This window comes from Barbatula barbatula, assembly GCF_947034865.1.
Source record: "Barbatula barbatula genome assembly, chromosome: 20".
In the NCBI taxonomy this organism is placed as follows: domain Eukaryota; kingdom Metazoa; phylum Chordata; class Actinopteri; order Cypriniformes; family Nemacheilidae; genus Barbatula; species Barbatula barbatula.
The window spans coordinates 3650446-3660388 of record NC_136783.1 but is presented as its reverse complement, the minus strand read 5'-3'; positions in this window follow the sequence as shown (position 1 = coordinate 3660388).

The following is a 9943-nucleotide window of genomic DNA, read 5'->3' as shown; positions in this document are numbered from 1 at the left end:
AATGACCCGTGTCTTCTTTCAACACCGAGCCTGATGCGGAGGGACCGCATAGCGTGCTCAACTCACGGCCCACATGCCACCAAACCAGGCATTCGATTATGAAAGTGAGAAAAGCAATTCTTCCTTTCCAAACCGTACATCGCTAATGTACATCTGCAGTGAAGCTAAATTAGAATTAACTAAGCGAAAATTCCATTCACATGTATTGTAAAAATTGGTCAAGAACAGGTTCCCAAAGTCCAAATCCGATGGCTGGTTCACCTAGCTGGTAGCTTCAAGTATCATATTCCCACAAAGGTACGGAAAACATCACTGACACTTGTTGTAGCAAAACTTCAGCTTCCAAGACAAAGAACGTGGAGTTTCACCTATTAGTCTTTCAGCACGCCTCATTTCCCAACATCTTCTCTGCAAACCTGTCAGTGTGGTTCATTTCACCCTGAGGAGGAGAACCTATTATTTGCAATGATCAAAATGCAGACGGCTGCCGGGACATCTTGGCAGGCAAAGTACAGACATTACATTCTGCTGCATTCCTGATTTGTTAAGTGTGTCACAATCGACATCTGACGACTGACCGGAACGGCCTCTCCGATCGCGGCCAAACGCAGGAATTCTTGATCACGGAGTGAAACTATTAAAGGTTCTCACCACCCACCCGCTGACAAAAGCTTTCGGGCGTTTTATGTGGAGGACAGCGCGATGTCACAGTCACCGGCGCTGGGCAGACTTTAGGTAGATTTAGACGGTAAACGGTATGCTAAAAATAATCCGCTTAATACTACTGCATGCCACGTTTAATCGAGATACGGCAGTCTGCTCGCACATGTTGGCCTGGAGCGTCTCCAGTTCTTGGAATTGATTTCTCTGAATGTCAGATAGCGAGTGTTTACTAGGGTCCATATGTCTGAAGGATCAAACGGATGAGTATGTTTCAACTTTGTCAATCACATCTTGAACGCTGAAGACTCCTGATCACGTGTAGGCAATGGGGAATGTAGAAGAATGAACATCTACAAATACAAAACCATTGTGATTGTGCTTTTTAGTATCTATTCACACGTCTGTCTTTCAATACCAGCATGATTGACTCTCCGATGTATTACACAAGAGTTATTAATAACATGAAATCAAAGGACGACTGTGGCTGTAATGTGTGATGTTCAGTAGAGATTCTCCCCGTTCAATGACATTTCCAAAAAGGAAACAACTTTGCAACATTTTATTTTGTGTTCTTATGGAGGAAATCAAATCATGTACGCTTTTTAGGTCAAAGAACATTTTTGTTACATTTTTTGAACTAGTAACAATGTTTCTCCTAAATGGCAAATGAAATATAGATTTATTTGACATACAGGTCGAAAACACAACAAGTACCCTGCAAGTTCTGCCAAGAAGGCAAGTTCATACTTGTTTAAACAACACAATTAACAATGTTTAAACAACACAATACTACTGTTTTTACATGTAAAAAAAAGGGTAAGGTGAATGAATATAAATAATAAAAGAATGACACTGTTTATTTGATTTATTAACAGTTCTTTGGGAAATCAAGCTGGTACAAAGGTTTTCTATACTTATAGGAAAAATCTAAGATGAGATATTTTCATTGTCAGTTGTTTAGACTGTATTTAGCGTAATTGGAGCGCAAATGAAATCATCGACGTGTTTTAGATAATTCCGTGAAGACTCTCTCATGTCTCTTCTGTCTGATGAAGTGAGCTCCGTTTAGAGACATTAACCCTCACTGTCCTGGATACACCGAAGGAACCAGCAGCTGTTCTTGGATTAACGCTCACAATTCCTTTTTAGAAACATGTGATCCACAGAGAGGTCACACAGAAAAGCTATTGATTTATCCCTAATAACTGATCCATCATCAGCTGAGGGTTTATATCGATTAAGTGTCATTTAGGACTAAGTTGATCGAGTCAAACACACAATAATAAAAACAAAACCAGGTGCGAGACTGCTTCATTCCTCAGCAAAGCTGAATGGATTTGTTTTGTCACTGCAGTTTATCATATATATTATATATAAACAGGAGTTTTAAATAATTGTGATGCGCATAATGAAGGTTCTTATATACCTTATATATATATACCACAAAGGTCAGAACGTGCTTAGATGAAGTTATTACTCTGTGGTGATCCCTGAAAACCCCCTGTTCTACATGATCTTCTGGTAACATTCAGGGATGTTTGCCATTTGAATTCATCCATTACTGACAGCATTGGGGAAAACATTCATTTCATTTCACTCTTAAATATTTCTTAACCCTATTACTTACACAGTTACTGTACATGTGTAGTGTATGCCCTTAGATCAATGTTATTATCACGCATCTGGTAATAACACAGGAAAAAGTCACATAACATGCTGATAAGTAATAAATAATGCCATCATCTCAATGCAGCTTTACGGTGTAATTCTTTCAAACTCTTGTTGTCTTTTGTGTTTGTAGACAACTGTTGAAGGTCTTGAACTCTCAAAGGTTTTAGGGTCAATCTCTGATGGGGTGATCCACAAATCAGCTCAATCCTGCTGCATTTAAAGCTACAGAACACTATTTCGGCTGCAGTTTATCATCATTTTAGTTTTTTCAGATTTGACTATTTCTAGGTGAGTGTTTAAGTGTATTGATCATTTTTGTTTCATTCAGTGAATTAGTGACAACATTTCTCCCAAATTCCAAATCGAGATATTGTTTCGTCTTTGCATTTATTTACAGAAAATTGAAACGGGACACACCGGTCAAAATAAACCATTAAGATACAATGGTTGCAGAATATAGCAAAGAAAGTTCATATTCGTGTTTAAACAACACGATACTAATGATCAGTTCAAAAATAAATCTCCTCCGAATATTCCGAAATGACTGAATGTACTGCTAAAGACGTGCACATTTCTAACATCAAAGGAGACTCTTTATGTATCGTTTAACAGGTATGATGAAATATATCCCTAATGTCCTTAGAGGGATTTTCATCCAACTTGTATTCATCAGCTTGACACATTCCACTGGTGAAAAGGTTCAGAGCACGGAAGAAACGTCTAGTTGCTAAGCAACCATCCAGCAAAGGCATGCTGAATGATGTTGGTAGCACGGCTCAAAAAGATTTTTACCATGACTGTTTTCAGATGATATATTAATAAAATTATTCTCTGTGTTAGGGATGGACGATAAATTATCGTCCATATCGGTATCGGCCGATAAATGGTTATTTTTAATGTTATCGGTATCGGCAGATAATACAATTTAGGCCGGCAGACAAGTATCGGCAGATAATACAAACTTCAGCTGCACACTGCTCACGGTTACAATACTGTTCAGTACTGTCTTACTGTCATGATCATTCACTTACTGCTTACTGTCTTGAGACCTGTTGTGTGGCTATTAAAAACACTTTTCTGGGTTGCTCCTGAAGAACGTCTGTAATTTGTTTTCTGAATAAAAATATACCTGAAAAGTTGAAAGGTCAAATAATCTTTAACTGGTGTAAAGTAGGCTTGGTACATGATTTTCAGGGGGAAAGGAGAACTAACTGTTACCTTGTTTTCTGCAGTGAATGTTTTCGTATAAAAGCAGCCAATATATCGGTTATCAGCTTCCAATGTTAAAGAATCATTGGTTATCGTTATCGGCCACTGTTTACATATCGGTGACTCCCTAATCTGTGTCACAAAAAGATTGCTTCTAGAATCTTCACCTGTCCATTACAAGAAATGATCTGAAAAGTGTGGATGCATAAAAATGGCCTATAAAGTATATGTAAGATACAAACCTAGCTGTACTTTATGAGAAAGACTTTTATTGGAGATATTCGCTGATGCCGAAAGATTATTTTCTTTGCTTGACTGGGGTGATAAGCAAACTGAGGATTATAAAACAAAAATTTTCATTGCTGGATGCTGATTGATCAATAAAGCTTTCTCTACGCTATATTACAAGCCATTGTCACAGCTATTATATGAAACACCTGTTCACAAAGATGCAACTTCAGGACATTTCAATGCTTTTTTATTATATAGCAATATCCCTTAATACTAGAAATAATAGGGCACTCAAGGACTTGCTTTATTGTAAATAGACTCAGTTGCCTAATCTTGCTTTTCAGTCCCGACTCTATTCAACACAACTTGTATCTTATTACCTTGTAATATTGTATACCCCAGAGGGGACACGACTGCGTGGGATACAGGAGCCAAACGGAGAAAATTAAGAGATGCGCAATAAACTGACCATCATTACGCCAGTATTCCATCCAACAGGGGACTGAATCAGTCGATACGATACTAGTTTATCCGAAAACCTTTTATTAAATTTACATTTGGGTGAGTTCCTACATTAAAGGTCCAGTGTATGTAATTTAGCGGCATCTAGTGGTGAGATTGCAAATTGCACCAACAGCTCACTCCACCCTTCCACGCTTCCTTTCGAATCGCTACAGTGGCTGACACAGAAATAAGATGTGATCACATTTCGCTTCTTTGCCCGAAGGACATGACATATTTATGAGCAGTTTGTCCATTTAGGGCTACTGTAGAAACAACATGGAGAATTCCATGTAAGGGGACCCGCAGTGTATGTAGATAGAAACAGCTCATTCTAATGTGATAAGAACATAACGCTTCATTATGTAAGCTCTTTATACACCTCTGAAAACATAGTTATGTATATTTTACATAACTGTTTGTGACATTTGAATGCCGCTTCTTACCTTAAAACCGAAAGTAAACAGCTTTGCCTCGCGGAAGGTCTGCATTCCGTAAACATTAGCTAATAAAATATTTCACATTTCATGTCCAGTTTTTTTCTCATGTGGCAAGTAGCTGTGTAATAGGAGGGATAATGTACAAGCAGCCGGCTGTTATTGGGAAATAAGCTTTGAGTCCTGTCCTGATCACACTTATTTCTGCGATAACAACCGGCTGCCTGTACATTATCCCTTTCATATTGCATTATGTCAATAGATCCTCCAAAAAACTGCACACTGGACCTTTAAGATATCACGATTTCTGAAGTCCTGGATTACTGTATACAAAATGTACGGACTATAGTGTTTTTGTCCTTTTTTGGAGTCACATTAATGTTGCCAAGTGAAAAGTAAACTCTTTTCCAATGTTCTTGTGAGTTTTCTTTTGGTGCTTATAAAACTGAGCCTGATGAACAATTATTCTGTATGAATATTCTTTTTTTATTGGACTTCAAGTCTGCAATAAAAGTTTAATAAAAGTGGTGATGAATAATTGACAGCATTGTGTTTCTTCTGCACTGAAGAAGTATATGACTTGAAGTGTGTCTTCAAACCACTGAGACATTGTTGTGTTCCACAGAAAAAAAGAGTCATGTACACGTTTTGAAAGTCACATGGGTGAATAAATAACAACATTAAAACCATCCCTTTAACGATAACACAGATTAGCTTTAAATGATACAGGACAAGGCATTTTTTACAAAACCTCCAAAGTCTTGCTCAATTTATATCTATGTACCCATTAAATATAAAAGCTTTGCTTTTGCGTTTTGAAATACCCAGACCTCCTTTGTAAAGCCCAACCCATTCCTGAGAACCACACACCGGATCACGCTCAAGTAGACCCGCAGGACTAAAGCCAACATCTGGGTGGCAGTTGAGGTCTGCGTTTTGCATGCATGAGTGGTTGCGTGGGTCGGTAACAGGCAAGAGCCATTGCACCTTCAATGGCATTAAACCATGCACGAGGACATCATGAGCTCACGGTGAACTCCAGCACTTCAGATCTTCAGCGCGGGTTGATGCACTGCAAGAATATGAGAGCGTTTTTCTTTGACCTATAACCTTCTACTTAAGACTCTCGGTGGGTATCTGTTGTCTTTAAGATACCAATTTGCCTGTCAATGTCGTGTCAATGCTTTATAAAAGGATCCAAATGCATTAAAGGCCTGTTCACACCAAGGACAATAACCACAGTTAATATAACCAAAAATAGTTTGAAAATCCAGCAAAGAATTGTTCTATTGAAATATTACTGCTGTATTGCTTTAAAAGTGAATCTGCACTTGTTTTCTTTGCAGTATTTGAGAACAATACAGAGCATCTTTCCTGTTATTTTCACCTGTTCTCCAGTTTCCATTTTCTGCAAATAGAAACAGTATTTTTATTTGAAATTTGGAAGAAACCTTGTTTGTAGTGAAACAAAAATGATGACTGTCCCTAAAAATATACCTGTAAATAATTATAAAATTGTACTGTGTATGATATTTTTGTATGACAAGCAGTATGTTATAGTAAATATACAGGTTTGTAAGTGAAGTGAATGTTTAGGCTGAGACTCTGTATGTGCATTGAACTATTGCTTGAAATGGGCCAATAAATCTAGGAAAACCTGTCACGGCTTCAGCAATCATACTAATGGATTCATATTTTGTAAACTTGATAGATTTATTGTTTGTAATAATTGGATAGCATAATAATGAGCCAATTACAGCGAGCTCTTGATTTGAGAGCCATTGGGCGGCACAATGTCCCTGACCCACTTACAACACCTTCACAAACACACACATTACGTGACACTCCATAAAATTTCTCTTGATTTATAATACAAATCATAGCATTTAAATGGGGTTTTGTTTGAAATGCTTACAGTAAAACGTTGCGTTTAAATGCACACACAATAGTTATGATTCTTTAAGGTTTCTCCTTCAGAATTCACTCCAGTGGGTTTTCATTTTCTTACCTCTAATACAATGAACAACAGCAACTGCTGTGTCACTGTGAGATATGGGCTGGGAAACACGGGCATGTGAGTTTAAACAGTTGTGTCTCGGCTCTGGCATTTAGGTGGTCTGGTTGACGCTGTAAAGCAGCTAATTTTACAGAAAATTTTATTTCATAGGGCTCCTTCAGGTCATGGGACCCCTGGAGGAAGCTGCACAGCATCTGTAAGGCAAAGGCCAGTGTCGAATGATCAGTTAAACGCTCACAGAAGATTCTGTTCTGTACTTTAAAAACAGCAAAGTCATCTTAAAATTAAGGGCACTTCTCAGCACAAACGCTTTGGAGAGTTATTACTTGCTATCAAAGCATCCAGTCTCCTAGACTTAATGGCTCCCTCTGGGTGTGTAAAGGCCAAATAAACCTAATTGTGCTTCTTTCATGCCCACAACGTTCGAGACGTCAGACGGCATGGTTTTTAATTGAAATAAATGGCTTGTGCAGGTTTCTAATGCAGTGCCTATTTGACCCATACATGAAAAACCACAACCGCACTAGAACGTGACATTATTGAAGAGGAACTCTCTCAAGAATAATTGAATCTACACCACACACTCTAGGCTACTGTAACTTCATACGTTTACAGTGTATTCAATATTTTCAACAGGTGCATAGGCCAGGAAACAAGTTAGCATTAGCAACTCAGAAAGCTAAGTCAATGGGTTTTGGAATGGATAGTTGGATTAAATGCCTGGAATTTGGTCTGGAGATGATCTATTTACACACCAACCATTTGTACACTTAAGCGCAGCACAAATGAACACACACGCCCTAACACAACCCAACATGTCAAATGAAAAGAGTATTCCATCATAATGATAACACACATTAGAGTCGTCCCATGGGGCCACAAAATGATATCACAGCACGCAGCTCTTATGCTCCAGGGCCATCACTTCACTGCTTATGTAATTGTTAGAACAGCCAATTAATTATACAATCCAAATGAACCCAGTTACCCCCAGAGAGCACTAGTTGTGTCCTATTTTTAGGAGGTAGCCCTCGTTCTGGCCAGTCGCGCATTGGTTAGTCTCATGTCCTATGGGTTAGCTTGCTTTGGGTTGATAGCATCTAGTGCACTTTTGTGGCTCTCCGAGCCGTTCTGTGGAGTTGCGCATTATCATTATCAAGTTATTTATTCTCAAAGCCTCTTTCCACTGGACTGCATTTTCCACTGCTCTCGGTGTCAGAAAGCGCTAGCTGGGATTTTCCATTATTCTCAACACTGTGGACTATACAGTGCATCCAGCGTCTGGCCACCATCCCGACACAATGTACAAATTCTTATGACATAGTATATGAATTATTTCACATTCATTACAAATCAAATCATTATTGTTATTAATACAACTACAAAGATAAACAATAAATATTATATGGAACACCATGTGAATTTTAACATTTATCATCATTCCTTTGCTTTAATATGCATATGTGAAGTGCAGAAGAGATGGCTAAGTAAATAAGCATAACTTTTAAGTTATTACACATTTCAAAGTAATATTAAGAAAGGTTACGTACACGTTTAAGTATCAAGTAATGAGCTTAACTTTTATGTTCACAGCTACATCCACATATAAAGATGCTCTTAAAGGGACAGTGCCCATAATTACATATTCAATGTTGGCCGACAACTATTAAGAGATAGTGATATACGTATAAACATTTGTTTGATCAATTCGTTATTGAGGAGACATTCAATATACAGTAGCGGTTTTTCAAAAGTTCGGATCTCTTTCATGGGGTGAGTTATCCTAAAAGCATTGTTAGCCAACTATGGTCGCGAGTTCCATCATTCCAGCATAGATAAGCGATTTAAGTGTTTCCAAGCAGCATCGCAAACTTGCGTGCTTGGAACTACAGGTCTAGAGCTGTAGTAAGATGCATCGTTCCTTATTCTTATGACATGTAGACTTACATGGATCAAGCTTTGGATCAAAGTAAGCAAGCAACATGCAGTGCATTCCATATCCATGATTCTAAATATTTACAAATTCAATGTTACATCTTTTAGTTTGTCAAGAAAATAGAAGCGTAGTTTTTGGAAAGGTGCGCTTGCCCTGCGTACTCTAGGACCCTGGGGGATCCCTGGGCGGAATGACGTAGGGGGACACTTATGAATGAATAAAATATTGTGAGATAAAACAAAAGATAACAAAAATAGGATAACAAAAGTAGTCCTTAAATGCAACGTATGTTATTTAAAGCAAGAATTTGACTTTAACTCGATCTGAGCGTATTTAATAGTAGACATCATTACTCCACCACCGGTGTGGCGTCATCAACTAGATTGCTAAACATACTTGGTTCAAACAATTGATCTCCGGCAGAGTTACTACGGTTTTGGGAAACAGTCGTAACTACATCGTCCAATTCCCCAACGATGCATCGTGCTATGGTGGTACCAATAGCTTGCATTTTCTAAATTTTTATTACAGCCATGTTTTATTTCATTATATATATATATATCATTTTAAACACTGATATTACGGTATGTTACACCTTTGTGTTTTGATGAGTTTGAGTCTGTTTAAATGTGCGTCCCAATAAAATGAATTAGAGTTCAACTGTATATCTTTATTCCTGGGGAAGAGTGGTAGAAATATTGAATAGTTAAGACCTAAAGTTATGCTACCTTTAAACGACCAGTAAGTGAAATTCCAGCATCTAGTGGTGAGGTTGCAAATTGCTACAACAGCTCACTCCACCCCTCCGTTTCGAAGCCCTACGATGGCTGACAGAGCACCATGCCATGTGACGTGCTCTCTAGAGCAGTTTGTCAGTTTAGGGCTACTGTAGAAACAATATGGCAATGTATGCAGATAGAAATAGCAAATTTTAAGGTAATAAAAACATAATGATTCTTTATGTAAGGTCTTTATACACCTCTGAAGACAGATCTGTCAATAGATCCTCTAATAAAAAAATACACACTGGACCTTTATTTAAAGGATTAAAGTTGCTCCAAGAAATACTGTACTTACTGGAATAAGATGTGTAACAACTACAAGTATGATCAATTTAAAACGACAAAAAGTGCTAAAATATTGTCAAAACATATTCTGCAGTGTTGCATATGGTCCTCAGAAGTGTGAAGAGCTTGGAGGCTGTCGTGGTTTTGTTGGCCCATTAAATTAATCTGTGCCAGAGGCATGTTAGGCAATCCAGCGCGGATGAACACAGCT